Source organism: Panicum virgatum, chromosome 1K, assembly GCF_016808335.1.
Source record: "Panicum virgatum strain AP13 chromosome 1K, P.virgatum_v5, whole genome shotgun sequence".
Lineage (NCBI taxonomy): Eukaryota > Viridiplantae > Streptophyta > Magnoliopsida > Poales > Poaceae > Panicum > Panicum virgatum.
The window spans coordinates 26475887-26489295 of NC_053136.1; the positions used below are offsets into that span (position 1 = coordinate 26475887).

Genomic DNA, 13409 nt, shown 5'->3' on the forward strand with positions numbered 1-13409 from the left:
CTGTCCAGCCGATGGCATTTGATGCGCTTGTTGAGTCATCCGATTGGGTGTCTGCTGAGTCATTGCTGGCTGTTGGGTTGATGGACTAGCCGACTGCTGACCAGTAGAATCCATGTACGGCACGTTGACATATCGCAACTGTCCAGTCGCCTGATCATGGAAAACCCAATTGACTCCATTCTGGTGAGGAGATTGTGAAAGCAGAATTTCTGTAGGAAACTTTGGTTGGAGTAGGATCACGAGACGCTGTTGTGGAGTCATCGGCGGTGGCGCCGATGCATTGACTTGTGCAGCCATCTGTGGACTCCATGTACCATGTGTGTTTGGTTGCACTGCTAATGCATCCTGCTGGGAACCCATCTGCTGAGTAGCCGATGGATTAGGCTGAGGGGTCATCAGCTGAGTAACCGATGCATTAAACTGTGCATTAGCTTGTGAAGTGTAGAAATCTGGAGGCATATCGTACCCAGTATCCGGATTCCACCCTTTTGGAAATCCAGACGCGGATCCTCCCTGCATGACTGTAGGCGCTGCCTTAGGAGTTGAAAAGATTGGAGCAGCTGGAGTCATTGATGTTGTAGTAGTAGTCTATGGTAGAGTTTGACTGTTACTCGCTTCCGCCTGGCTATTTTGAGTTGACAAAGCTGCTGCTATGGACACTTCCAAGGGGATATACTGCATCTGATCTAGATGCACGTAACAAGGACCCATGCAACCCGGGAACGTGCCTTCTGCAAAAGTCTTGACTACTGCATTGTGCACCGTGTTGCCCATGATTGTTGCGCTCTTGACAAACGCTTGTGCCACAGCTTGAGACACTACATCTATCACACTACTACAAAAAACATTAACTGAGGCGGGCAAAATCCATTAACCGAGGCAGTTTTTGCAAACGCCTCAGAGCTTCCATCATGGTTAATCCAGCATTAACCGAGGCGGTTGGGCTGCCCACCTCGGTAAATCAAATAAAAAAATAGGAAGCCCGTGGACAGGCCTGGGGAGGCCGCCGCCGCGCCGCTCCTCGCGCCCCGTCGCCGCCAGGGGAGGCCGGATCCACCGCCGCTCGAGCCTGCCCTGCCGTGGAGCTGCCCCGCCGCCGCCGTGGAGGTCCAGTCCATCATGGAGCCTGACCAGATCCACGCCGCCGTGGAGGTACCGCCCGTCGTGGAGCCCGACCAGATCCACGCTGCCGCCCGGTTCCGACGGTGCCGAGGCTGCTCGCACGTGCCTCCATGGTCGCCACCACGCTAGATGTTGCAGGAGAGAGGGAGGTGGCCGCTGCCGTGCAGGATCTGTTGCAGGGGAGAGGGAGGGGGCAGCCACCGCCGGATCTGGGCGTGGAGGAGGGCAGCCCGAGCCAGGGCACCGCCCCGCTCCTCCACGGCCACCATGGCTGTGGCAGGCCCTCTTCTCCACCCCGCCTCGCCGTTGCCGTGGCCTGCCCTCCACTCCACCCCACACTCTGCGCCGTGTCCGGCCGCGCCGCCTGGGGCCAGGCCCCCCGCCTCGCCGGGACCGGCCGCTCCGCCCACCGCGCCGTGGTCGGCCGCGCCGCCAGGGGCCGGGGGCCACGCGCCTCGCCGAGACCGGTTGGTCCACCCACGCTGCCGTGGCCGGCCGCTTCTCCGCGCCCCTAGAGGAGATGAGGAAGAGGAAGAGCACCGCCCCTCCTCGCGTTCCCCGGTGGCCTTGGCCGCTGCCACCCACGAGCAGGAGTCCGTGCGTGGGAGCCCTCGGAGGAAGGGACAAGAGAGAGGGAGGGTGAAGAGAGGGAGAGGGAGAGGAAGGCTGCGGCGGCTGTGGGGGTGAGGGAGAGATTGAACTGATTTTAGGGTTTGATGTTTCTTTTATAGGTTGGAGGTGTTAGTGGGCTCATGTGGGCTGGACATCTGGGCCTGATTTTTGGAGGCGGACAACCTATACACGTCCGCCTTAGTTAATTTATTTTGCGAGGCAATTTTTTAAACCGCCTCGGTTTATACCTTCGATTAACCGAGGTGATCATTTTTTATTAACCGAGGCGGTTTTTTAACCTGCCCACCTCCGAGGCCTTTTCAAAGCGCCTCAGTTAATCAGTTTTTGTAGTAGTGTCATCTTGTTGTCATGTTGCGCTTTCGTCAATGGCTGGAAGGATGGAAGATTAAAATTCTTTATAACGTCACCAAATCTGGTGACGCTGTACAACTTGAGGCATTCATGTTTGAATCTTTCCACGAGATCCTGGTACTCCTGTTTTTGGTCTTCTTTGAGATTTTTTTCATCAACAGGGACGTAGTTGTCCTCGGTGACTTCTGATTGATCTCCAATATCCACCATGTTGAAGCTTTCTTGTCCCACCGAGCGTGCCAAAAAATGTGTTGACGCAAAAAGTCAACACATTGGAATCCGAGGGCAAGTGTTCGCCAAGCTCCGAAAAGTCAACCAAGCGTGCCAGTCAATTTGACCTGTAATTGACAAGGAATAAAACAATGTCAAATTCGAGAGCGTATCGGCTGGGATTCCGAATATCTCTCACACAGGCGTATCGGCAAGCTCTGCCGATACAGAAGATGACAAAGGAATATTAAATGCGGATGCGTAGTAAACGAGCGTGTCGACAGGATCAACCAATGTGGAAAATGACAAGATCAGCTTAAAGTAGCCGATTGCACGTGTATAATAAGATCTAAGCTACGAATGTGTAACTCAGATGATGTAAGCTCGAAACAGATCTAAACTGGCTTTTAAGATAATAAAGTGTTATTATAAAACTTAAAGCCGATCTAATATGCTTATAAGTAGATAATTTAGATAATGGCCAAAAAAACAGGAAAAACCCAAAAATCTAGCCGATATCGATAAACTGTGAATGAATCTAGACGAGAAAATAGCGATGCACCCGAGATCAAAGCCTAGATAAACTCGATAACTTTTGAATAGATTTGAACGAACCAAAGCGATACGCCCTAGCTAAAGCTCAAATATACTCGGTAAAATAAAAACTCACCAGCAAATCAAGTCGCTCGAATGTGAGACATCCTCGACCGACTAGAAAGAACTCGTAGAAAAAGAAAAAAAAGGCGAAGTCGCCGAAAAAGTGCAAAGGAATTATAAAGTGTTTGTTGTATTGGATGTGTATCAAGTTTTTGCGGTTCCGTACAACTGATATATATAGCCTAGCGCTACCAAGTCCTAGCCGATTACGACAAATATTACTTGACTAAAAAGTAAAGACTTACTAATTAAAACTATACTAAAATATTACAACCGAATTATCAGAATCTTCATAGAATTCGGACTTCCTTTCTTCTTCTTGATTTATCGGCAACTCTCCATCGGCCGATCACCCAAACTGCGCGGATCAGCATCTTCATAGAATATTCTTCCTGGCCCATCGGCTCCACTTCATCGGCTGATACTGATCCTGTACACCTTTTGGTTTCTTCCAAATCGGCAACCTCTTCTTCATAAAATCACCTTCCTTGACACGTGTTAAAAAACGGTGTCAACAGACCCCATCGCCCATGGTTCCTCCACTCTCTTCCCCTCCCCTTGTCTTCCTCACTAGAAGAACAGAAGCTTTAGATTTTGTTTCATTTTCCCTTTAGATGAACAGAAGCTTGACTCGGTGGGGAATGATCCAATTTGGGCAAGTACCGAGTAGTGACTTAATTTGGCGATTAATTGAAACGAGCACCAGTACTAATAGTTTAGCTCCTGGTCCTGTCGTGTAAAAATTCAATAAATAATCATGGAGCAGTCCTTGCAAAACTGTGAGCTTAGTTAAGTATATTGTTATAATTTTTAGAAACAAGCCAAAGCATGTCTCACAGTTAATTTGTCTGGCATATCATTATTTCGCATCCTTGATCCTTCCTTGCAGACTTGCAGGATCCATGGAAATGAGGTAGGGCAACATGTACTGTTTCTTTGTGTTTAAATCACTTCAGTTTGCAGTACACAATATGAGGGTTGTTTCTGAATTATTTGTGGACAAAATGTCCAGGTCAATATATTGCAATGTGAGTTCTCAACAATGCCTGTGATTTCAATCTCGAGAAAAGCATCAACATGACTTATCTGCAATTGAAAAGAACAAGAATACAAAAAATAGGCTACAGGCATCATGTTTTGTTTTGAAATTTGAGCAACATGTTTTCTATTTCTCGATTTAGTTTGATAGAATTGCAAATGATTTCTAGCAATCATTAGCATATCACCGGATCACCTTGTGTTAAATGGTAGTTAGATCCTATTGAACCTGATACTACTAAATTTGGTGTTCCTAAGTACACCTTAAAAAGTTTATACCTGTTACCTGCGTAATATACAGTGCGCTATCAACCTTTTATGTGCGAATCGTGTCCAAACCGTCCATTTAACCCATGTTTAATTAAAATGACAGGTAGAATCACAAGATTTCTACACGCACTTGCCGTCTGCTTGAAGATTTTCATGGTTGGCATATGTGTTCAGTTAACATTCAGATGAATCAAAGTGTTTAAATTGGAACATAGCGAAAATAGCTGAAGATGATGATTACTCGATTTCTTTCATTTAACATTCAGATGAATTAACACAAATATAGTGATCCCATAAATAGGACACTGTTTTCTTGTTAGTCATTTTACATCTATATATATGATAGTATCTATTCTAAGAATTTTGTTTGGCTTTGTGCCGTACTGCAGCCTGCATCCATTTCCTCAGCTTAGCATATCACCACAAGACCAGGCAACGACTTGGATAGAGACTCTTCTTTAGATTTCAGGTTGGTTATCGTGTTTTTATATTATGGCACTCATATTTGTAGCTTATACATGCATTGAGTTCGTAGGTTCGCTTAATAAAAACAGCTTCTTGCAGCATCACTTGATCCAAAAAAAAAAGAAAATGATGTAATAGATTTGAAGCTTGATGAGTTCATTTCTGATGCTCCGGTGGGAGGTTATAGTCAGTGGTAATCTACAGAGCATAACACCTGTAATTAGAAACAATAGGAGAATGCCAAGTAGCTCATGGTGTGCCACTGGCCGGGAGGCTCCTGCTCAGGGTTCGAACCCTGGGTGCGGCATCTTAAACTTCAAGAGTCTCTCTTGGAGTATGTCTTTAAAAAAAACAATAGGAGAATGTGGATTATCATAGCTGCATCTTATCCGGTGTTAATTCAAGGGCAACCATGTGTAGGTGAATGAAAATGTCTTTTCTGTTTTCCTTTCATTTCCTCCATGGCTCCATATATATTATCTATTTTTCTAGCTTTTCTTTTCTCCTTTTTATCTTGTATCCCATCACAGAGCAAAAATACTTAGAAGACATGATGAATCCCCCCGCGTCCAACAATGTTGACCATTCTACTGAATATAGCTCTGATGACAAACAGTCTTGATGGTACGACACAATTCATATGATTAACTCTACCATTTCATCTTCCGTTTTAATAAAAAACGTGCTCAGTCATGGTTGCGAAAAAGTCTACCATTTCATCATATCCTATTCATATTTAAACATACCTGACTATATTCACCGGTCAAATTCACTGATTTGCACTATTACTGTTAGGGATGTAAACAGATCAGATACGGATACGGACATATATTACTATATTGTATTTGTTTTTACATTTCTGTTCGAATACGGAGTCAGATACATATAATGTTAGTTTTGCTGGATAAGATTGTAATGGATATTGACATCATAAAAATATAACTTTTTAGTATTCTGATACGGATTGGTTACGGATATGGAATACTCGGAATCGGATACGGACGAATAAAAACCCTTCCAGACCGGATCGAATTCGAATACAGTCGAAAAATATTCGTACCATTTACATTCCTAATGACCGCGAGCCCAGAAAATGAAAATACTAATGATAATTATAACAAACCAAGAAACACTGCAAGAACAAGTACTCCTACGCTGATGCCAATTTTCTCTTATCGGCCAGTGAATCTGAAACTGTGCTGCGATGAAGCTGCAGCTCTTCTTGGAAACTTTATTCCTTTTACTGGTGATTACACAGTAAAACTAAAGGAGCGTCCGAGCGCATTCATCGGCCATGGCATTGTCGTGTCCATCCCCACGACACCGTTCCCATGGCGCGAGACCCGGGCAAAGGTAGCTAGCCTCGCCACGCCTAATGCAGCACCATGCACGGCACCACACAGCTCTAGGGAGGAAGTTGCTAAAATAGGACTCCAGTGGCTTCACTAAAATAGAACTTCTAACAACTAGTTAGGCAGGCTAACAAAATCAAACTGACATGTACAAGATTCTGACTAATAGAAACTATGAAGTACCTCCCATTTAAATTATAGGCAATTATGTCCGTGTGTTGCTACGGACAAAGTTGGTATAAGTATCGGATACATATTGGTGCCTGTGTGTTAATTTCCAGGGATCTGCGTGATCGAGTCGTGGATGGAGGGAGTTGGTCCGACTTGCATACGAGATGGACTCCACCTGTCAATAACATAGCTGGACCAAACCAACATACCAAACCAAAAATTTGGGTGGAAAGTGGAAACCTTACTCGCTTTAGTAATAGGTATAGATTTATGTCTGTTAAACTGAGATGTTTATGTACATATTTCCTCGGAAAAAGTCTATATCACCCCCTCACCTATGGGGGTGGACTACATAACCCCCCAAACTATAAAACGATCTATATCACCCCCTGAACTTTCCAAAACCGGTCAAATTACCCCCTTAAATCAGTTTTGAAAAATCATAGTAAATCACAGAAAAATTATAAAATGAAAAATCCAATTGTGTTAGACTCCAAATGAGTAGATCTACACAATGAACATATAATATGGTATGCTTTAGTACAATTTTTTATAGCTATGAAGAAAAATATAGATCTAAAGCTACAACAAAAAAAAATATACTAAAGCATACCATATTATATGTTCATTGTGTAGATCTACTCATTTGGAGTCTAACACAATTAGATTTTTTATTTTATGATTTTTCTGTGATTTACTATGATTTTTCAAAATTATTTTAGGGGTAATTTGACCGGTTTTGAAAAGTTCAAGGGGTGATATAGACCATTTTATAGTTTGGGGGGGTTATGTAGTCCAATCCCCATAGTCGAGGGGGTGATATAGACTTTTTACTATTTCCTCATACTTTTAATCAGCAATGTTGCATGTACTATATAGTCCACACTGCTTTTCATGTACCAGTTTCCTCTAACTTAGATCAACAATGAACTCCGCAGTTTTAAATTAGCTAAAACTTCCACACCAGGCTTATTGAATATGTGTAACCATCATTTGACAATCTATTTTGATGATGCAGCATGCAACACATCAACAACCCGCGCGCCCATGCGCGCACCAATCACTAGTCTCTCAATAAGGACAACTCGTCCTATTGCACAAACACAGACTAAATCTGCCGTAGCAGCTCATGCACATTACTGTCTTGTGACCCTTGCTCCTATTATTTTTGTGATGATAACCCTATGCAACTTTTTTTTTAACCCTGCCAATAACTTGCTGACCCTGATTTATGCACTAACAAATACTACAACTTGCTGACCGTGATTTATGCTAATCGTACTAACAGAAATTTGAATTTCCTTCAAAACTATTGGGTGTATAAGCTTGTGTCCAGCAATCCTTAATTAGTTAGGTAAAATAATTATAAAAGCCGTCAAACAATACTTTGTACGTTTTTTTTTAACAAATCCATGTCACATTCGGGGTAAAGGAACGGCTGGCCATATTCATGTGAGAGGAGAAAAAGAAAGATCAAATACAATCATATATGTAATTCAGGTCTAATAGGAAGATAATTCCTATATTTTCTTATTTTTATTTTAATATATATAAATAATCATTAAATCTATTACTTCATACTCCCTTCATCTTAGAATACAACTACGTTTAGGTTTTTCCGGAGTCTTAACATTGACCAACAATATCTCTAAAAATAGATTATTTCAAATAGAAAAGATTACATATTATAACAGTTTGTTTCATAATAAATCTACTAATATAATTTTATACTATTAGTCTCTGGCGGCGTGGCATCGGGAGGCTCCCGCGGCCTGCGCCCTGGCGCCACGGTGGAGGAGGGGGGCCACGGCTCGCGGCGGAAGAGGTGGAGGCTGAGGGGGGCGAGGTGCGGGTGTTGGGCCTTCGCGAGGGCATGCAGTTGGCCGGAACCGGCACCGGTGAGCGCGCAGTGGGAGCGGGAGCGCGGAGGCATCGGCAAGCATGGGCGGAGGGAGAGATAGGGGCGATGCTAGTGCGGGCGGATTGGTGACTACATATAGAGGGGAGGTTGAGGCAGTAGACCAGCGAATGCGGCGCCAAATGGCTGAGTGGAGGCGGAGGGATGATGTAGCGTAGGGTGCGGAAGACGGGGACGAGGTGGGAGGCGGTGGAGCGGTGCGGGAGGGGCGCACCGCGGGATCAAGCCCACGATTGCAGGTGTGGATGATGCCATATCCTCTTTTTAGCAGTAGAGATAGCAACAGAATATATTCTAGGATTTAACATCTTTGTGATTTCAGTGTCCCATCGATAATGAGACGTCTACGGTGATTTCGTTCATCTCGAGTATTTGCGGCTCAGTCTCCAAAGGTACTCATAGAGGTAGGGTTTGCGCTTATATATTTATAGGGGTAAGTTTGTGTATATGATGAGTATCTGAGTTGTACTGTATAATTAAAAAATAAAATATATTTTTTTAAGATAAAGACTCTATTCCAGCTGGCCGTGTATTTGTCCAGTTGTACGGCCGCTTCCCTCCACCGGCCTCTCGCGCGTCCATCACCTGCAAACTGACCGGGCGCTTCAACATTTCCAGACACGACCCAATCCCCCACCCACCCCACAAACGACGCGGCTCAGTGGCAAACGCGCCGCCGCCCGCCGCCTCCCCTCCCCCACCTCCATATCTTGGCCAGCTCCAGTCGCTGCCGGCCGCCGGCGCGGTCAACCACCTCTCCCCCCAAAAAAAAAGGGAAAATTCGATTCATGCCACCACAACTCCGTGAAATTGGGTGTCATGTTGAAAATCATGCCACTCAATGGCATGATTTTCAACATGAGATCCAATTTCAAGAAATTGGAGTGGCATGGATCCAACTGACCCAAAAAAAACCTAGATCGCCATGGATGCTACCTCATTGCCGGTCGTGCTGCTGGTCTTCGCTTGGTCACCGGATGCTCTCCCCCCACCTGGATCTGCGTGCTCCCCAGTCGTGGTCGTCTTCCCCGTCCCCACCCCGGCCCACCCCCTGGCCACGCGTCCTTCCTGATGGGTTCGGATCCGCTGCGGTCATCCCACCACCGGCCGCGGTCACAGGGGGCCGGATCCGCCGCTCCTGGGTTCGGATCTGTGCATCTCACCTAGGGGGCTTCCTCATCGTCGGCCCGTGGTCGTCAGTGTGGATGTGGGGGCGAAGCAGCACAAGCAGGGCCGGAATCCCGAGTCCCGCGGCGACTTCACCATCCTGATCTCCCACATCGTCCTCGGCTGCAAGTTCGTCGCCTTCGCCGTCAACAAGGCCGGGCTCGCGAAGCTCATTGGACTCTCCAGCGAGACCAACATCCAGGCAAGTGCGCCGGCAGGCTTATATATACCTCGATCGATCACCTCCCTTGGATCGCTCACAATTTTCTCTTGTGAGATCGAGCTGCCTAACTTGGTGCGACGATGTGTGATAGGGAGAGGAGTAGAAGAAGCTAGACAGCATTCATCAGGGCCCTCGTCAGCAGCGGCCGCACCATACGAATCCAGAATCCTCCTTGTCCATTTCCCCTCGTCCGTTCCAGTTCCTATTGTGTTGTTCTCTGACTCGGCGCCGGTGCACGCATGCAGTGCGTCCTTGTGTCGGAGGAGGACGAGGAGGCAACGTTCATGGATCCTGCACTGCGTGGGAAGTGAGCACTGCTTGCTACTACCATGGTGTGAGCTTAGCTTCTGCTACTCTGTCCCTGAAGATTGTAATGCATGCGTCGATTTTCTGCCAGGTACTGTGTCTGCTTTGATCCGCCCGACGGCTCCTCCAACATCGACTGTGGCGTCTCAATCGGAACGGTATGAATACGACTCAGTCCTTTCGCGGAACGTAGAAGTTTTGTTTCAGAATCTGAGGATAGTGATGCCAAAAGCAAGAGTTTAGCAAATGGGCAGTTCCTTTTCTCATATTATCGCCACCTGGTTTCCTAGATTTACTGGTGTTATCTCTGGAATAACTGGAAATTTCAGCACTGACCGTACAGAAGTACATGCTGCATCCAATTTGATTTTTCCTCATCAGTTACTTATCATAATATTTGTAACAAACTGCGCACGGTCAAGATTTTGAGGTTGTGCTGCAGCCTGGCACAAACATGCTTGCTGCGGGATACTGCATGTGTGGCAGTTCCTGCACGGTAATCAAGTCTTTTAAACCCGTCTTCCCTCAACACAATCTTCTTTTAAGTGTCCCATCTGAAATTGACTTGTGCAATTAATCTGCTGCAGCTTGTTTAGAGCACTGGGAGTGGTGTCAATGGCTTCACACTTGACCCATCACTTGGCGAGTTCATACTGACTCATCTAGACATCAAGGTTAATTTGAGACACCTACTGTGGTTAAATCATTTTTTGTTTTATGGTTCAGGCAACACAATACTGATGACTGTGTCATTCATCCTTCACTTTGTGCAAATACTTAAGATGGGAAAGATTTATTCAGTCAATGAAGGGAATGCCAAAAATTGGGATGCAGCTATTGCGAAGTATGTATCGTTCATGTTCTCGTAGTGCTACCTTACCTAAGACTGCCCAACCTTTTTTGATGAAACAAAGCTCCAGCTAACATTTAGACCATACATGTCAGGTTTGTGGAGAAGTGTAAATATCTCAAAGATGGTTCGCCACCTAAATCTTTGAGATACATTGGAATGTGAGTCAATCTTTCACTAGATTTTCTTCTTTTGAATGAACATCTTTCACAAGATTCAGTGGAACAATAAACGTGCGAGTCCTTTGTCATCTGGATCAAACATCACGTACGATGGTACTACTTGGATATTAACACGCACTCTGTTGATGGTTTGCTTTTACAGTACGATTGCTGATGTTCACTGTACCTTGCTCTATGGGGGTGTATTTTTGTCTCCTTTTGATTCTGCATTTTTTTCCACTTGTATGTCTTCTTTACTTTTGTTTTGTATCCCCTAACTACTGATGAAACGAATTCATTAGAAAAGTTTCACATGATTTTAACTATTATCTAAGTGACTTTTAACTATCTGATCTTTTAACTGTAACAAGGTTGTGCCATCTTCTTTTTCCCCTTCCTTCATCCCTGCTGCCACCTCTCCGTTGCTCATTAAAATGCTTAACTAATATCACTAAAATGTATACAGTATTTGCCTAAAATGCTTGTTACTTTGTTCACTAACTGGTTGAGTATCCGATCTACTAGTACAAATCCTAGTAATAGATGTACATGCACCAAATGCTTTTTATATATTCTTTTTCCTAGGTTATGGTTTTCATATATGACCTGTCAAACCTCTTAAGTTCTTTATTTTGCTTATTAGTTCTTTCCCTAGCACTGTTGGTGCTCATTGCTGATTCACAAGTCTTGGCGCTATTTTAACCATAAATTATATTTTAATTGTATTTTTAAGCTTTAAGCTAATGCCTTCCATTCTCTTTCTTATTTAGTTGTAGTTTATGCAATGGCTAGATGGCAGAAGCGTTAACAAGGTACTATGTCATCATCTACCATGGTACGTATCATTATACTATCTGCAAAATATATTGAAGATAGCAAGTTATGTGTCCTAGTATTTTCTGCAAGGCAACACTTTTTTGTAAGATAATTGTTGTGTGTAATAACATGGATTTTAAATGCCCCCTAGAACCCTACTCTATCTTTTAGTTTTGTTGTCTTTTTTCTGTGTTCAGATTGAAGGAGAAGGACATTAGCCAATAACATGGAGTTTATTTAGGCAATTTAGAGGTAGGAATTAGGCAATAACATTATTGTAGATGAACAATAATATAATTCACAATAAGCATTTTCCCCATGTGTAACAATAAAAATATCAACACTAGGAGTGCAATTTTTTTTTACTTGATGATGCCTGATGTACAGAATGAAGATTGGATGTGCTACTTTTATTCGGATTTGCATGGGGGGAAGGCACTGTCATCAGTATCACTATACTATCTGCAAAATATGTTGTAAGGTAGCAAGTTACGTGTCCTATTTTTTACGAGGCAATACTTTTGTTGTAAGATAATTGTTGTGTGTAATAACATGGATTTTAAATGCCCCTAGAATCCAACTGTATCTGTAGTTTTCTTATCTTTTTTATGTGTTCAGATTAAAGGATAAGGACATTAGCCAATAACATGGAGTTTATTTAGGCAATTTATAGGTAGAAATTAGGCAATAATATTATTATAGATGGGCAATAATATGGTTCCCAATAAGCATTTTCCCATATATAACAACAAAAATATCAACAATAGGAGTGTAAATTTTTTACTTGATGATGCCTGATATACTAAATGAAGACTGGATGTACTATTTTTATTCAGATTTGCATGGGTGGAAAAGCAAGGGGTGAATTTGAGCGATGCTATGCACCATTTTTCAAATTCTAGTTATCCTTTTTCTTTTTCTTCCTTGATTTCCTGATGTACTGAAAACCAACACGATTAATTGGATTGCCTACAATTTACTGCAGTTTCACCTCTCTGCTCCAGGACGACAGGAATAACAACTCAATTCCTCTTGTTTGAGTAGCAGCGGCGCAGGAGTTGTTTTGTCACTGCAACAGCAACAATGCCTGTCATCATTAGCTTAGGTAGATAAGCAGATAAGCACTCCAGCAAGGATTCAGTCAGGTAGGTATATGGATTTTCATTTTCATGCTGTAGTGATGCTACTGCTAGTTCCATTATTTACTTGCTTTCTAGTTCCATTATTTAATCATTTACTTGCTTGCTAGTTCCATTATTTAATCATTTACTTGCTGACTTTGGAAGGTCAATTGAGTAAAAATGAATTTTCAGTGTATGAAGTAAAATGCTACTTCTATGTGGATGAGAAGAGGAGAACGATATATGGATGAGAAGAGCAGAACGATGAGACGAGAACTATTTTATGTGGATGCTCTGTCTATGAAGTAAAATGCTACCTTTTATAGGGATTTCACCTTAGCTTGCCCTGTTTTGGTGAAGAAACAATGTTGTTTTGAATCATGTTCATTTGCTTGTACATTTATTCTAATTTGCTTATATGTTATTATAATATGCTTTCAGATTTTAACAAAAATGCTTCTCATTGTAAAGAGATCGAAATATATTGAAGTGAGATCTTATTTTAAAGTTTTTGTTGAGGCCAACGCAGCGGTACAATCAGATTTGTATTTTGTTGCTCAGTTTTAAAACTACGTCTT

General features: G+C 43.3%; 1 long non-coding RNA gene across 6 annotated transcripts; it reads left to right on the forward strand.

Moving 5' to 3' along the window:
* Positions 1–10655: 10655 nt before the first annotated feature.
* Positions 10656–13343, forward strand: LOC120700236. Of its 6 annotated transcripts, none has more exons than XR_005685816.1 (5): positions 10656–10727; positions 10829–10894; positions 11665–11729; positions 11908–12855; positions 13024–13343. It is a non-coding gene; the product is annotated as an uncharacterized LOC120700236 (long non-coding RNA). The 6 variants fall into 6 exon arrangements; XR_005685817.1 differs by having other exon boundaries at positions 11665–11706; XR_005685821.1 differs by lacking the exons at positions 10656–10727; positions 10829–10894 and adding an exon at positions 11075–11137.
* Positions 13344–13409: the final 66 nt, after the last annotated feature.